This window comes from Gracilinanus agilis, chromosome 1 (assembly GCF_016433145.1).
Source record: "Gracilinanus agilis isolate LMUSP501 chromosome 1, AgileGrace, whole genome shotgun sequence".
NCBI lineage: Eukaryota > Metazoa > Chordata > Mammalia > Didelphimorphia > Didelphidae > Gracilinanus > Gracilinanus agilis.
Genome location: NC_058130.1, coordinates 341872949 through 341890014, shown reverse-complemented (window position 1 = coordinate 341890014; position 17066 = coordinate 341872949).

The window sequence follows — 17066 nt, the reverse complement described above, 5'->3', positions numbered from 1 at the left end:
CCTGGAATTAGGAAGACCTGAGTTCAAATCCAGCCCCATATACTTACTCTTTGACCCTGGACAAATCACTTTAACCATATTTGCCTCAGTTTTTCTCATCAGTCCAATGACCTGGAGAAAGAAATGGCAAATCACTCCAGTATCTTTGCCAAGGAAATGCCAAATAGGATTACAAAGAATCAGATACCACTGAAATGCCTGAACAATAGCAACTTGCCAATTGATGGGTTGGTTAATTTTAATAAGTTGCCCCCTCAACTTTTCTATTTTATTTTTGGTTATAACGACATGAAAAAGGAGAAAGATAAAATGAGAAATTATGGAGACATGAAAACAAGTTAAATAAAAATTAAAAATTAAAAAGGTGAAAAATGAAAAGTAGAAGGAAAACCTCCTTAAAATTTCAGTTGATTTTTCCCCACAAATGTGGCAATGTACTAGTTGATATGTATACTTCACTGACACTAGTATGTTGGGTCAACAAAAACCAATACTTGGCTTGTTCTGTCTTTTAAATCTACAGAAAATTAGCCTGTCAATTAATTAATTAATTGACTAAAACTAACCAGTAAGGTAAGAGTAGTATATAATTTGGACAATAGGTGGTACTACACTGAAACTATCAGCCAATTATTTTCTTTAGATCTTATTCAGTATCCATGTACTGTTATGTGCAGAAATCTGTAATCATATATCTGGAGGGTGCAAGCTGGCAGTTGCCACTTTAGAACATAGAACCTGAGACTGCAATAACCTTGTTGCACACTAGAGATCATTTGATCACAAACAAGGGTTCTTTATCTATTTTTCCTTACAGGGAATTCTCTTGATCTACAGCTATGAGAATGAAGCTTGGAAATATTAAAATTATATAAATGCCTATGGCTCTGTCCCTAGCCCATGTCCAGCAAATTTCCTTCAATTTGACTAATTCTTTTAAAAAAAACAAAAACAAAACAAAAATCCTTACCTTCTATATTAGGATTAATAATATGCATTGGTTCCAAGGCAGAAGAGCGTTACCTCCTAGGTAAGGCTAGGCAAAGGAAATCAGGACTTTCCATCTCTATGTCTGGCTCTCAGTCCAATGAGCACCCAGCTGCCTCCTTGATTGATTCTTTATATTCATATTATACCAGAAATTCATGCTATAGTCACATATTTTATTAAATATGGTCTAAAAAAGTACAAAGGAATAGTTTCAGCTGAGCATCACTACACAAAAATATTTAAAAGACAAAATCTATACCAAACAACTCCTCCCCAAACAAAAACCAAAAAATCCCATCCTTCTCCCAAACTGTAGATTATAGGAACAGTAAAAGGAAAATAATAAATGTTTGGAAACCTCAGGAATTAATTTTGCAAATAACGAATGACAAAAATGGGGGAGATATGCTGAGAGTTGATACTAGTCTCCCAGCCTTATGTCACAGTTTATTGGGATTTCTTAGTAGCTACCCCTCTGGCCTTGCTATGTCTTCACTTCTGCTCACTCATATATCTGGATTTGGCTTCATTTCTGCCCAGAGGCTTCCCCTTCTCCCAAGGCACCTCTCCAGTATCTACTCTAGTGTTTCCTTGTTTCTATCAGCTCAAACTGCAGTAGCAAGCAAAGAAGTAGCAGGGAGAAAGAACCATCTCTGCTTCTTTGCTCGTTGCATGATAAGAAAGAAAAGGAATGGCAGACTAGAAGTCTGAGATTTGGGAATCTGTATTCCAAAGTACATTTATTTCCCAACCTTTCCGGGTGTGCCTTACAAATCTATTTCCCTCTCTCAGACTTCTGGAACAGGAGGGAGAAGAAGCCATTCAAAAACACCTGCTATATTAACATTCTGCTAGGTCCAACTGTGTGAAGTCTGATACTCATTTAAAAAGCTTCTTCAGGCTTCAATAACCTGAAGACGTATATTGTTCATTCAGGCACTGGGGAGTGCTTTCCAATTAAATTCCTATTGTGTAAAGGGACTTTCACATTGATTTCATTGAGAAGAAATGAAGGGAGCACTAAGTTTCTTATTTGAGGACTTGACGTGAGCAGATGAAAAGCTTTGTTAACAGTGAAGGTTAAATGATAACATTTAATTAGCACTGGGTAAGAATAGAACTTTACTGGGAATGTGCGTAGGTAAGCAGACGCCAACTCCTGCTTCTCCTTCACTGTTGGCTGGCTGTCTTTTCACTATTTTCCTCTAGAAATAGACAGTAGTTCCCGCTTACACTTGGGATGCCACCACTATAAGCATTTTTTATTTTCATCTTCCCTTTTCAAAGGAATACTATTCTGTGGCAGACTTCATTCCCTTCTGAGCTGGGCTCACATATTTTCCAGGCTGGAGTAAATTTCCTTAAAACAACTGGTTTTTGGTCCATGGTTGGAGTTGCTACTAGGGGTGAGGAGAAAGACTATAAGGGCTCAAAATAGCAAGGGGGTCTTTTTTTTTNTCTAGGTGCTATTGCTGTAGACATCTAGGTCAAGAACTCATATTTCCAAAGCACTTTATTTATTTATTTTTAATTTACTTATTTATTACAAATTATATGTCATAACAAATTTCCACAAAAGTTTTCTAAAGTTACATTATCAAACTTATCTCCTTCTCTTCCTCCTCCTGGGCTGGCAGGCAATTTGATCTGGGTTATATATATATATATATATATATATATATATATATATATATATATATATATATATATATATATGCATATATATATATTATAATGTAAACATATTTCCATATTTTTCATGTTTGTGAGTAATCTTACAAAACTAAAACCCCAAAACATAAGCCCAAATAAACAATTAAAAAATCGATGCTTTCATCTGCATTCTGACTCTAATAGTTCTTTCTTTGCAGGTGGATGGCATTCTTTGTGCTGAGCTCCTTAGAACTGTCCTGGATCTATGTATTGCTGACAGCAGCCAAGTCCATCACAGTTTATCATTCCACAATGTTGCTATTGCTGTATTCAATGTTCTCCTGGTTCTGCTTATTTCACTCTGTATCAGTCCATATGGGTCTTTCCAGCTTTTTCTGAAATCATCCTGTTCATCATTCCTTATAGCATAATAATATTCTATTACTATCATATGCCACTTTTTGTTTAGCCATTCCCCAATTGATGGACATCCCCTTGATTTACAGTTCTTTCCACCACAAAAGGAACAGCTATGAGTATTTTTGTATAAGTCCTTTCCTCTTTCCCAAAGCACTTTAAGGCTTTTCTTACTGCAACCCTGTAGGTCAATCTGAATTTATATTTTAAGTGCCTACTATTAAGTACCAGGCACCATGCTAAGTGCTGGGGATTCAAGAAAGTAAAAAAAATCAGTCCTTCCTTTTGAGGGACACTATCTAATGGGGGAGAAAACTTGGAAACAACAATGTATAAATAAGTTATACACACGTGATAAATTAGAAGTAATCAAGAAAAATAAGATACTAGAATTAAGAGGGATCAGGAAAGGCTTCTTATAGAAGATAAGATTTTAAGAAAGCCAGGAGACAAAGATGAGGAGGGAGAACATTCCAGGCTTAAAGATAGCCAATGAAAAGACCTAGAGTCCAGACATGAAGTATCTTGTGAAAGGAATACCAGGAGGCCATTGTCAGATTGCAAAATATTGGAGGGGGCTAGAATAGAGAAAAGTATAAGAATATGGAAAGGTAGGAGGCGAAGCCAGGTTGTAAAGGGCTTTAAATGTCAAATAGAGGATTTTATATTTTCTCCTAGAAGTGATAGCAGAGCTACTAGAGTTTATTGAACAGGGAGATGATATAGTCATATCTGAGCTTTATTTAACAGCAGAGTGAAAAATGGTTGGAGTGTGCAGAAAGGGTAGACAGGGTGATCAAACAAAAGGTTATTAAAATAGTCCATGCATGGGGTGAGGAGGGCCTGCTACTGGATGCAGTGTTACAGGAATGAAAAGGATATTCAAGAAATGAGCAGGACTTGGCAACAGATTGGATATAGGGAAAGGGCTGAGGAGTTGAGGATGATGTGTAGATTATGAACCCTGGATGCCTGGGTGGATGTTGGTGCCCTCATCAGTAATAAGGGAAGTTCGGGATGGGGGAGACTTTGGAAGAAAGATAGTAAATTCAGTCTTGGATATTTTGAATTTAAGATATCTATGGGACATCCCATGTGAGATGACTAAAAGGTTTTTGGAGATGTGACTCTGTAGGTTAGGATCAGATAGATAGATCTGAGAATTGTCAGCATAAAGATGATAGATAATTGAATCCATGGAAACTGAAGAGATCACCAAGTGAAAATGGTATAGAGGGAGAAGAGAAGAAGATCCAAGATGAAGCACTGGAGGGACTGCAGAGACATTAACAAGGATGAATATTGAAAAAAGGACACTGGATTTGGCAATTAAGTCATTGATAACTTTGGGGAGATGGTTTTGGTTGAATGATGAGGTCAGAAGTCAGACCAGAGAAAGTTCAAAAGAGAATGAGAGGAAAGGAAGTAAAGGTACCTATTGTATGCGGTACAAGATGTTTAGCAGTTTCCCTTGTTTAACCACAATGGGGAGAAGAGATATTGAATAATAGCCAGTGGGGATGGGTGAATCAAGTGGGGATTTTTTGAGGATGGAGGAGACGTGGATATGTCTGTAAGCAGTAGATGCACAGTTTCTAGAAAAAGAGAGATTAAAGATGAGTGAGCAAGTGGGCATAATGGAGGGAGCAATCTGTGGGAGAAGACAGGATGGAATGGGATCACTTGTGCATGAAATGGGTTTGCCCTAGAATGAAGAAGAGTCATTTCTTCATGTGACACAGAGATGAAAGAGGAGATAGCAGGGGAAGGTATCTGAGTAAAGTGAGACAAGGAGAGGAAAAGTGAGAGCTTTCAGAAAAATGATCTCAATTTTTTCAGTAAAAGATGAGACAGAGTTCTCAATTTAAATTATAGGAAGAGGAGAGTACTGTGAGAGGTTTGAGAAGGGATGAAAAGAGTTTAATGAGTAAGCAGTGAGTTAAGTAGGGAAGCATAAAAGGATTGACTTGTAGTAATAAGGGTTTGGTTAAGGTAATGTAATATAAATCTATAATAGAATCATGGTTTCATGATTTTCTCCAACTTCACTCACCACTATGTACATAGAAGCAAAGTCAGAATGTTGGGAGTGATCCAAGACTGAGGCTCAGAAAGGCAAGATCAGCAATATGATAAAGGGGCAAAGGAATCAAGAGAAGAGGATATTATAGAATTGGACTGGTTCTTGAAGGGGTCAAGATGCAGGGATCAAGAAGAGGAAGGATATATAGGGATGTTGTTTGGGAAAGAACTCAGAGGTTTGGGGAATGGAGGTCATGATGAGTGAGAAGAGTGTTTGGGTGCCTCCATTTTATTGACAATAATACTAAAGGACAAAGAGGTTCGATTCAATTTAATTTTATTCTATTCAATTAAATTCAATAAATATTTATTAAGAACACATTATAGAGGCAGCTAGGTGGCTCAGTGAATAAAGTACCAGGTCTGGAGGTGTGAGGTCCTGGGTTCAAATCTGGCATCAGACACTTCCTTACTATGTAACCTGGGCATGTCACTTAACTCCCATTGCCTAGCCCCTTCCACTCTTCTGCCTTGGAACCAATACAAAGTATTGATTCTAAGATGGAAGGTTAAGAGTCATTTTTTTGTTTATTTTTAAGACCCTATTATATGCTAGATCAGTGATAGTAAACCTTTTAGAGATGGAGTACCAGACCCCCCTCCATCCCCTCCAGATGGAGTGCCACACCCCTTTCCCCACCAAGTGCCCCCCCTTCCCCCACACAGGGGAGGGAGTAAGCTCTCCCATTGGGCTACTGGGTGAAGAGGGGGGGATGTGAGGAATGCCCTCAGCAGTGTAGAGAAGGGGGAGGGGAGTGGCTTGAGCGCTCTACTCCCCTCCAGCTCTGCCACCTGTGAGCTGCCCACCTTACCCCCTGTATACTCTTATTGGGCTTCTGGGCAGAGGGGTGGGAGATGTGAAAAAATGTCATCAGGCACAGTGAAGAAGGAGAGGGAAGCAGCTCCATCGAAGTCCCTTTGCCTTTCTAGTAATGAACTAGGGGGGGGCAGTGCATGCCCACAGAGAGCACTCTGCATGCCATCTTTGGCACCCATGCCTTAGACTTGCCATCACTGTGCTAGATCCTAGGAATACAAAGACAAAAGCAAAATAGTTTCTGCCATCAAAGAGTTTATGTTTTACTGGGTAGAAACAACATATATACAGAAAAATATAAATATGTATATTTATGTATATATATTATAAATACAATGATATTCATGGAAATGGGAATGGACTAGCTAAGGACATTAGCAATTGAGAGACCCAGGGAAGGCCTCTTGTAGGAGGTAGCCCTTGAATTGAATTGAAAACAGGTAGAGATGAGGAAGGAAAGTATTATAGGTATAGAGGAAAGCTCTATATCTATAAAGGCAAAGATAAAAGTGAAAAATAAAATGTTTGTCACATAGAAGGAATACCTGGTACCCAACTTTGGCTTCAGTATAGAGTAAATAAGGAGGAGTAATATAAAATAAATCTGAAAAAAAAGGGCCGGATGGCTTTTTTAGGTCACACAGATACTAACTGTGTCAAATCTTGGATTTAAACTTAAGATTCCTATTTCTTCACTATACCACCTCAAATCCTCCACATCTCTCTAAACCCAGGCAATCTAGATGTTCCCTAACTTTGCAACCATCACTCCACAGACTGCCTTTCAAAGGTTTTATTACAACATAGTAAGACTATGGGAGTCTTTATCTCAGCCCTCTCTGACCTGCAAGTTGACTCACTACATTTCCCCTTTAGGATCCTAGGGGCACTCTTGAGGAGCAGTGGGGTTTGTCTGGAGCTATCAGCTCAAACTTCCATTCTCTTATATTCCCTGTCAATAGCAATGCTAATTATTATTGTCCAATGTCATCACCAGTTGATATCTTAGTATCATCAATAAGCAATTAACATTAATCATATTTTACAAAGGGATATTTCTAGAAAAGTCATGGAAAGAACCAATAGACAAAAAAAAAAAAAAAAAAAAACCCTCCCTGCCCAAACTGGGCCACCATTTTTCTATCATTTTAGAAGCTTGGAAGAATGGACTTAAAATTAAACTGTTTGCCATGAAACATTCACCCCACCAAATTAAATTCTGCTCCTCGGGACTGACTCTTTCTTATATTTGGCTACTGGACCTCTGGTGACTCTTCCAACTTTTTTAACTTTACAAGTTGCCTGCTCCTGTGATATTCATTTACCTAAAAGCAAGAAAGAATAAACACACTGAGAGAGAAACCAAGGTGTAATATATTCTAAGCTTCTTCCCAGCTGGGTGAGAGAAGGGCAGAGTCTATCCCACACCCTGAGGCCGCAGCAGTGTCACACTTACCACCACAGAAGAGAGGCCAAGTTTTATTGTTAGTTTTTTTTTTTGTATGCCCCTTCAGTTCCTGCTTAGTGGTAGATTAAAAAGGGTTTTTTCATCACTGAAGTAAGTGAACCAGAAACAATTGAATATTTATATATGTTCTAAATCTGGGACAAAGCCTCTCCATTAAACACACACACACACACACACACACACACACATCTCCAAAGAAATCACGACAAGAATCTTTCAAATTTCAATTCTCCTTATTGAATTTAGAAGTAAACTTTTATTTTTGCAAAATCTTACCAATAATTTTTCTGGGATGATATCTGTGTCATAAGACTCCCCAATAAAGAAAAAAAGCTGGCTGTCACCCAGAATGTATTAGAAAGAAACAGGACCAAGATTTTCCTGCATGATAAGAAGACAAATGGAGAGTGTAAAAGGCAGGAAGAGAAGCTCTGGAAATAGCTTATTGCCCAAAGGAACTCTGGGTGAGTCAACAAGATGGTGGACCATAGATGCACCACACAAATTACAGATCAGATCACAGAAAACCACAAACAGCCAAACAGGAGTCAGAAAACTTGATGGAATTCAGTGTGTCTGTGTTCTTATTCAAGAGCTCTAAATAATTAAAACTGCATGCAACTGGATTTTTATCCATTCTTTACACACAGTCTGGCATCCAGAGATAAGCAGAGAAGTTGCTAAGTTTGTGCTGGCCTCTTTTGAGAATTTCTTCTTATCTACCCCTCTCCTACTCTGTCTCAAAACATCCAATGCCTGCACAAACCTCTTTGGATTCTCAGGTCTCCCCATTATGACAAACCATCTGTGCCTTTTTCAGTATACCACACTCTGAACCTTTCCCAGCATCTTTCCTAGCCATATACATGCATGAAAAGGACTTATCCCCAACCCATTTTCCTCAAGGCCCTGATCCCTACTAGCTAACAGTGAATAGTAATAGGTTATGCAATTAGACAAAGAAATCTCTGCTGAACCATGAACCATCATCTATCTAGTCTATATCCATTCTAGAAAACATAATACTGTAATATTCATAATACTATAATATTAAATTTAGGTTTTATGCTAAATATGAGAATTCTAAAGTAATAAATATTGTGGTCACTGATTTAAAAATATTACAGCTTAAGTTAAAATGACTTTTAGCAGCTTTATTTACAAAGAGGTGGAAAGAGTGAAAGTGGAAAAATGTAGATAAAGAGACAGAAAGTACTGCCTAGCTACAAATACCCTAAGTTTAATCCTAATGTCTCCAGACCACAAATGTGAATCTGAAAGTGAATCTCACAAAAATCCAAAATCCTAATTAGGAAGCCAAAATCCAATGAATCAGGAGATGCTGAAGAATCTGCCAAGAACCTTCAATGCACATGAGGCTAAGACCACCAAGAATCTAACCAGAACTCACACTGAAGGGAGTGTCCCACCAAAGCACAATGAGCAGAGAGGGTCTCCTCACTGAAGAACCAAGGAAGGAATCACTCCACTCAACACTGCAAGCCAATGCAGGATCCAGGGAAAGAGTCTTCTCCTCCAGTCCCGCTCACCAACCCAGAAAGAATGCCTCACTGAATCCTTGAGCTGGCGTTTTAAAGCAGTTTTCTGATTGTCACTTCCTGTCACTCCCCCACTTTATGGGAACTAATCACAGTCTTTCAATTTGCCTAGCACTGCTCAAGGGGGCCAGTGACCTTTGGAGGTGTGATCTTACTCTAGTAAGTGAGACTTATAAACTCTCTTGCTTAGTGTCAAGTAGGGGTACTTTAAGTTCTTGATTTGAATTATAAAAAATTGATAGGATTTTATCAATAGAAATGACATCAAATAAGGAGAATTCTCACCTGTCTTGCTTACAGACCCAGAACTATGAGACCTTTCTTTTTTTTTAAACCCTTACCTTCTGTGTTGGAGTCAATACTGTGTTTTGGCTCCAAGGCAAAAGAGAGGTAAGGGTAGGCAATGAGGGTCAAGTGACTTACCCAGGGTCACACAGCTGGGAAGTATCTGAGGTCAGATTTGAACACAGGACTTCCCATCTCTAGGCCTGGCTCTCAATCCACTGAGCTACCCAGCTGCCCTCTATGGGACCTTGCTAATTGACTTCTATCTGAAACCTTCCATATGTGTTTTATTATTATTATTATTATTATTATTATTATTATTATTATTATTATTATTACTATGTGAGCTCCTTGAGAGTAAGGATTTTTCTGGTTGAATTATCAGTGATAAGCACAGTACTTTGCACACAATGACAAACATTTTAAGATGGACTATTTATTTAGTCCAACCCCTTTCACCCATTTACAGATCAGTTCATTTAATGGTGAAAATTTCAGACACTGAAAAGATCTTTAGAGCAGACATTGAGGACATGTGGGTGGCCATCTATTCCAACCCTGCCAAGTAGAATAACTACTGAACTCAAAAACTAGGGCACTGTATTCTTTCTCTTTTTCTGCTTTGAACTGGGTTCAAAGGGAAATAGGGGAATCTAAGAAGCATAAAACTCTTTTTTTCCTTAAACTCTGGCTTATTTCAGTGTCACATTGGCTCAGCTTAAAGCCAGGGTTTGGCTCATGTGTGGGGTCTTCCAAAAGGAGGGAATAGAAAGATACTCAATTTTTAACACACCAAAGAAGTATTTAATACAAAAGGCATGTTGGCAGAAAAACTTAAAGTGGAAGCTAAGGCAGTGAGGTAATACAGTGTATCAAGCACTGGACCTGGAGTCAGGAAGACCTGAGTTCAAAACCAGCCTCAGACACTTATAAGCTGTGTGATCCTGTTACTTTGGGTATCACAAAACAATTCCCTGATAGCTACTGAATAGAAATAGCTAGATCCTATTTGCCTCAATTTCCTCAACTGGATAGTGGCGATAATAATCTTACCTTGCAAGGTTGTTGTGAAGATCAGAGAAGGCACTTAGCACAGTGCCAGGCACATAGTAGGTGCTTTATAAATGCTTATTCCCTCTGTTAAAATTAAAAGTATTCAAGAGGGAGGCAGGTAAATGGCTCACAGGATAGAAAGCCAGGCCTAGAGATGGGAGGTCCTGTGTTCAAATCTGGCCTCAGACACGTCCTAGCTGTGTGACCCTGGTCGAGTCACTTGGCCCCCATTGCCTGGCCCTTGCAACCATTCTCCCTTAGAACCAATATACAGTATTGATTCTAAGATGGAAGGTAAAGTTTTAAAAAAACTATTCAAGAGACTGGTTTGAGGGTAAAATATCAATTTATTGATTAGGCAAGTATTTAACCAATAAATTAATAGGTCAATGATCTTCTCAATGATCAAAGGCCAAACTTTCCTTCCTGTATGTCTATATATACAATTTCAGAGCTCATTATTCAGCTCCCTTAGACATCCCTCCCTTAGACATCCAAGAAATTTTTGACTGGTAAATAGCTAATGAGGAGGTGGACTTAGAGATCGCAACTCTTCCTTCTTTACTTCAGTCACTGGAGAGGATGGTCTTTGTCTAAGTAAGAATAATTTGCCAGCAAATTATTTCATTTACAATGAGACTGGACCAAATTACTTTCAAGTGGATCAAAATTCAGCATGGCAGATCAGTCCTGTTGTTAATCCTTTCAAAGTCTTGTCAAAAGACAAAAGGTTCCAGTTCAGTTTGATAGCTTGGGGGCCTGGAGTAACTTTAGCAAAGAAGGAGGCTGTTTCAACCTGATCTTTTGAGGTTAAGGGGGAAATGATTTCACATAGAAATATTATTAATCAATAATACACAATTTAATATTAATTTTCCTAACCCTCTTTCCTTGGCATTAACTACTGTTATACTCTTGAGGGTTTGGAACAAATATGAGAACATGAAGCAGTTTTCAAGATTGCTGAAGAGACATTTAATATTTCATTTTCATATGCCTCAAGGAATATGCCTTCTGGTAAACCAGGCCCAGGAACAAACCAGATCACTTGGCCAGTGATCATCTTTTCCAAGAGAAGAAATTACCTGCTTCCAATCAGCTCTGCCCAAGGAACACAAGGACCTCCAACCTCTTAAGCTGACAGTTGCCTCCAAGACTGGACTATCTTAGGATCTGTGTTGAGTTGCCTGTAATCAGCAAAGGAAATATAAAGATAGCCAGAGGCCCAGGCTCAAAGTCTTCTAGTTAAGGTCCCTTGTTTGGTCTACAGCACACTGCTATAAGAGGAAAGAGACCTTTTTTAGTCTTCCAGAAACAGACTTGAAATGTCTTCATATAATCTGCAAAACGAAAAGGACCCTACTAAGCCGGGACATTCCCTTTTAAAGATATTTGAGTGGCTATTCTTAATAAGTAGCCATCAAGGAGGAGTGGCTAGGTGATGTAGTAGATAGACCACTGGGCTTGGAAGCAAGAAGACTCATCTTCACGAGTTCAAATACAGCCTCAGATACTAGCTGTGTGACCCCGGGAAAGTCAGATAACCCTATTTTATGCTTCATTTTCCTTATCTATAAATGAACTAGAGAAGGAAATGGCAAACCATTCCAGAATCTTTGCCAGGAACACTTCATAATGGAGTCACAAAGAGTCAGAAACAATTCAACAACTGAAGGCAATCAGGGATTTGCTTCTTAATACCCCAAAATACCCGTGTCCTTCAATGCTGACTCAAAACATGACCAACCAGAAGCAACCAGGGGCTTTGTCATTTCCAAAGCACTCATGGTGGAATTAGTCTCCATAGTCAATTGTAAGCACAAAAGATCAAAGGAAGAGTATTGACAGTCCTTTTAAAACAATAGCAACAATTTATTTTTATGTCTAACATTCCTTAGTATTAGGGACTATTTTGCTTTTGTCTAACTTATCCAATGTTAAATCTTGCCTATTTGTCATCATAAAAACATCAAAGCTGCAGAGAAGAGATTCACCAAAAGTCTTCTGGGAAATGGTGGCACAGTCTGGAGCCTAAATCTATAGGCTTATGGTCTTAGGTTATTTTCCATCCCTTTCAGCAAGTGTCCCTTTCATTGAGTGTCCCTCTCAGCAAGTTCCAGTGGCGTGCCAACTCTTACCAGTTCCTCTTGATTGTTAAATTTTCAGTGTGAGCATTTACATATCATAAATCTACAAATCAAGGCTTGATTTATTGTTTTGTTGATTGGCTAGACTTAAGAAAGTGATGAAGAAAATGTTAATAATGTAGTGTAAACTGTAATGCAGGGTTTGCAGCAGAAGTTTTTTGCTTTTGCAAATTCAACTGTAGAGCCCTGGCAGTTAGAAGTTTTTAGAATGTTCACAGAAAGACAGTTGGAGCCTGATACTATAAATAGTGCTGAAACTCCAACTGAAGGGGCTTCTGCCTTGGCCTGTGCTTTTGTCTTATGGGGCATTTCTGCCTAGCCTGATTTCTCTGGACCTCTCCTTGATCTCTCAATTTACATCCCTACTATTTCCCTGAATTTCTCTTTGGGCCCTGGGAGGAAGGGTGGTTTTGGTGGTTGGACATTGTGGGTTTAGCTTCTGTAGGCAAGTAGGACATCCTAAATCAAGCCACCCCCTTATTTAGTGATCTGATAAATACTTTACTTCAGGGCAGTGAATGCTTCCTGACTGGGAGAGCCGGACTCTCTCAGTCTGACTCCCTTCTCTGTGACCCTTCCCCCAACTACAGCTTTCTCTCTAGTAGCAGTTACAAACCTTGAAACCCTCTCTCCCTCAACTTATCCCTGCCATCATTAAATTCCCTTTATTACCTATACAAAACCTCTGGTGAATTATTGTATTCAATATTAAGGCAAAGGGTGAAGTGGGAAGAAAATTACTTTCCTTTTATTTCTTAAGGGAAACCTAGGCATCTCTCTTGGGCAGGAAGTACCCAGTCGAGACTTCCTACAGACATTCAGTTTCTCTGGCAGGGAAGAGCCTTTTGACTCCTCCTCCAGTGAATTTAGAAATTAACAAGAGAAAACCCTCCAGCCAGATCTAAACATTTCTGGCTGACCCAATTTCTCTTGTATCATAGAGAAAACCCTTTCCCTGACTGAAGGATTCAGCTATCTCTGGCCATCAGCGATTAGCCTGTTTGAGCAGCCCCTCCTATACTCCCATTCATTCCCTTACCTTCCTATATACTACCCATTCATCCCTTACACTCAGCCATCCCCTTCATTACTCACCTAACCCCTTTACTCCTCCCTATACCAAGATTTCCTATTCATCCCTTAACTCAGCCATCACCCTTTATCCCTGTTATTCCTCCCTTATTATAAACATTTTGCCTTACTTCTTATAACAAAACTTAAAATAGTGTCCTGCATACATTTTTTTTGAGAACTGGCTGATAAACATTTTTCAGCACACTCAGACTTTCTCTTTCCTGTCCTTTGCTCCTATGGACTTTTTTTCTGTCTGCATTTTCTGTTTGCTTATTTCAACAGTAAGGAGACCTTTTCAAATGTAAGGAGAAAATGGATGATAATCATCACAAATGACCCTTTTGAATTGAGAGCATCTTTATAATCTACTTTTTGAAGACATAAAGAAAATTTTTCTATTTTGGAAGTACTGAATCTCATAGACTGAGGTCTACCAGATACAATTTAATGTGATTACTTTATAATATGAGCTACTTTGCAAAGCACTCATATTATGCATTACAGAATGGAGAAACAAGCTGCCTGCATGAAAGACAGAGCCTTCAAAGTTTGTTTTTTTTCCCTCGGTAATATTCTTTTCTGTAGACCAGCTGGAGATACTGCCTTCTTCATGAAGTGGCACAAAAACAAAGTTTGAGATTGAGCAACATATAAATGGAAATGAAAACAACAACCTAGTAGAATCAAATGGTTCACTTTGTATCCTTTAGAAAATGAGATGAATTCTTCTTTATCACTCTTTACTTTTAACGAAAGAAAAATTCACATGGTATGAAGAGGAAAATCGGTTTGGTGAAAGGGAGAAATTTAAAAATTGAATAGAAATCAGAAAAAAAGGAAACATTTATTGATGTAGTATAACCAGTCTTCTGAACTTCCGCACCAGTGGCCCTCTTCACATTCACTGGCCAAACCTTCATTTCTACAATCTCCTTTAATTGGTGAATTTTTCCTGAACCTCCATTTGAGGAACTGCTCTAGTCACTGCAGATTAAACTTAAACTTAAGTGTGTCATTTTTTTTTTCAGAGAGCCAGCTGTTAAAATTTACTAGCACATCTCTTTACATCCATCTTGCTTATTCCAAACCTAGTTCAGTTTAAGATACCTTGGTCTTGTCCTGGAACTCATGCTCTTTAATTGAGTGTATTTCAGCAGTGGTTTCCCTATCCTTCCTTTTCAACTCCCTTTTTTTGTGTTGTCTTCTTTTAAAAATATTTTTCCAGATGATATGCAGATACAATTTTAATAATCATTTTCTGATATTTTGCAATCCATGTTCACTCCCTTCCTGCTCCCTCTCCACCCTTCCCTAAGTGGTAGGTAATATAATATAAGTTATACAGGTACTATCATGCAATTTCCACGTTTATCATGTTGTGAAAGGTGATGTTTATCACTTAATCTAGAAGAAATCAGTATTTACTAAATATTTCTTGAATTAACCCCACATACCTATCCAGATGTCCCCAAAAAGGGTCTTTGGGTCTTTCAAAAATTATGCTGGCTTACATGATAAAACCAGTGGAAATGTGCATCAGCCATGGGTGGGGGGACTGTGGGGGGTGAAGGGGAAAGGAGCATGAATCATGTAACCATGTTAAAAATGAATATTAATAAATGTTTAAATTTTAAAAAATTATGCTGGCTTTAGAAGATGTAAACTCTTTGAGCAGGGACCATTTCATTTTTGTCTTTGTATCTTCAGTACCTAAAATAGTGCCTAGTTCATAGAAGGCCCTGAATAGTTGTCTTTTGAAAGAACAAGTGAGCCATATTATCAGTAAGACTAGCTTCTAGAGCTGTTTTATCACATACCTTCTCTTACCCGGTGAGCCAGCAAACAATGTTGTAAAGCAGATGGAAAAAGTAAGGAGAGACATCCATGGTCAGGAAATAGTGCAGAGCTAAATGGTCCACACGAAATTAAGCCTGAAGCCTTAACCTCTTTAGTTGTATGCTATAACCAGTTAAGCTAACCATCTATAATGACAAGCTAACTAGAAATGATCAGAATGCCCAAGTTTCTGTTGTGGAGTTCTGCCAAAAGACACTTTTAGGATGTTTCAGAGAAGATGGAAAAGTCTTTGTCACCTTTGTCCATTTGTGTTGACCTGGAACCATAAATGCATGTAGGTAGCAGCATTAGGTTATGAGTACTCAGCAAGAAATTTAGAAAGGGAAAGCTGAAGAAAGAGTTACAAGACAGAATATGGGCAAGAACTGACCAGATTCCCAAGTCTGGTGGTTGTACAGTATTCTGTATTTGCAGAATCCATTTCCCCTTTCAATTTCTCCTCTCCCGTTGCATACACACAAAGACGTCCAGGATTTCAACTACATTATGGGGTTAAAAATGGATTTTTGTGAACTAGCCTATTCCTGTAATAAAACCTATCTGTAACTTTTACTAACTTTTATTAAGAAGAAAATGAACCTCAAGGAGTTCTTTCTCATCTAGTTAGAAGAGTTGCTCGCTCTATCTCACCACCACCTACATTTCTGTAAACTAATTTTCCAAAATCTCCTCTTGCTTGACAACCAGATTCATGCCATGGAGGTTGTCAAAGATGAATAACTTCTGTGGCTTATTATTCTCCCCCCCCCCCCCAAATTAGTAGGAACTTCTGAAGTTTGCCCCTGTTGAGGAGATTCAGTTCTTCTGGTTTTTAACAAACTAAGGTTTAATAGATTTAAAAACATAGAACATTTATTCAGGCTACAATGAATATTGAAGCAATAGAAAGCAACAACAGCTCATTTTCCCCAGGAGTATAATCTCATTACTTCTTCATAGTTTATTGTGTGTTTCAAACCTCTCTAGAGAAATAACATCATTGGAAGGATTAACTAAGTTCTCTCTGCAGTCAGAGAGGGATGAAAGGTGGGCTTGAACCTTCAATGAACGCAATATCTGCATCTCAGTACCTGACACACAGCCCACATGTGTCCTTTTCTTCCTCTACCACCTCCAGGAATTCTCCAACTAAGTAGTTAGATTGCCAAAATCCTTATTGAAATTCCTGCTGAATTCTCCTTGTGTATCATGTCTCATTAGCTTTTATTTGGGCAATTCTAAAATCTTTGTTGGGCAGAAAGGTGCCAAGGTGCCAAAGTGGATAGAGCATTGGGCATGGAATCAGGAAGACCTGAGTTCAAATTCATACTCAGACACTTAATGGCTGTGTGACCCCTGTAAAATAAGTTGGGGAAGGAAATGGCAAACTACTCTGGTATCTTTGCCAAGAAAATCCCAAATAGTGTTAATGAGTTGGATGTGACTGAAATAATGGAATAACAACAAAATCTCTTGTTTCAGCTCCTATTGACTTTCAGCAAAAGACTATGGGAATGTATGTGTCTGACTAGGATCAGAAAAATGGGACTTTAAAAATGATTTTGAATAATTTTCTTTCCACATAATATTTATTTATTTGTTTGTTTGTCCTAGTGACTAGTGGCATTCTGGCTTTATAAATAATAATCTCACAGTTCAGTTTTGTTGAATCTAATGAAAAGTTC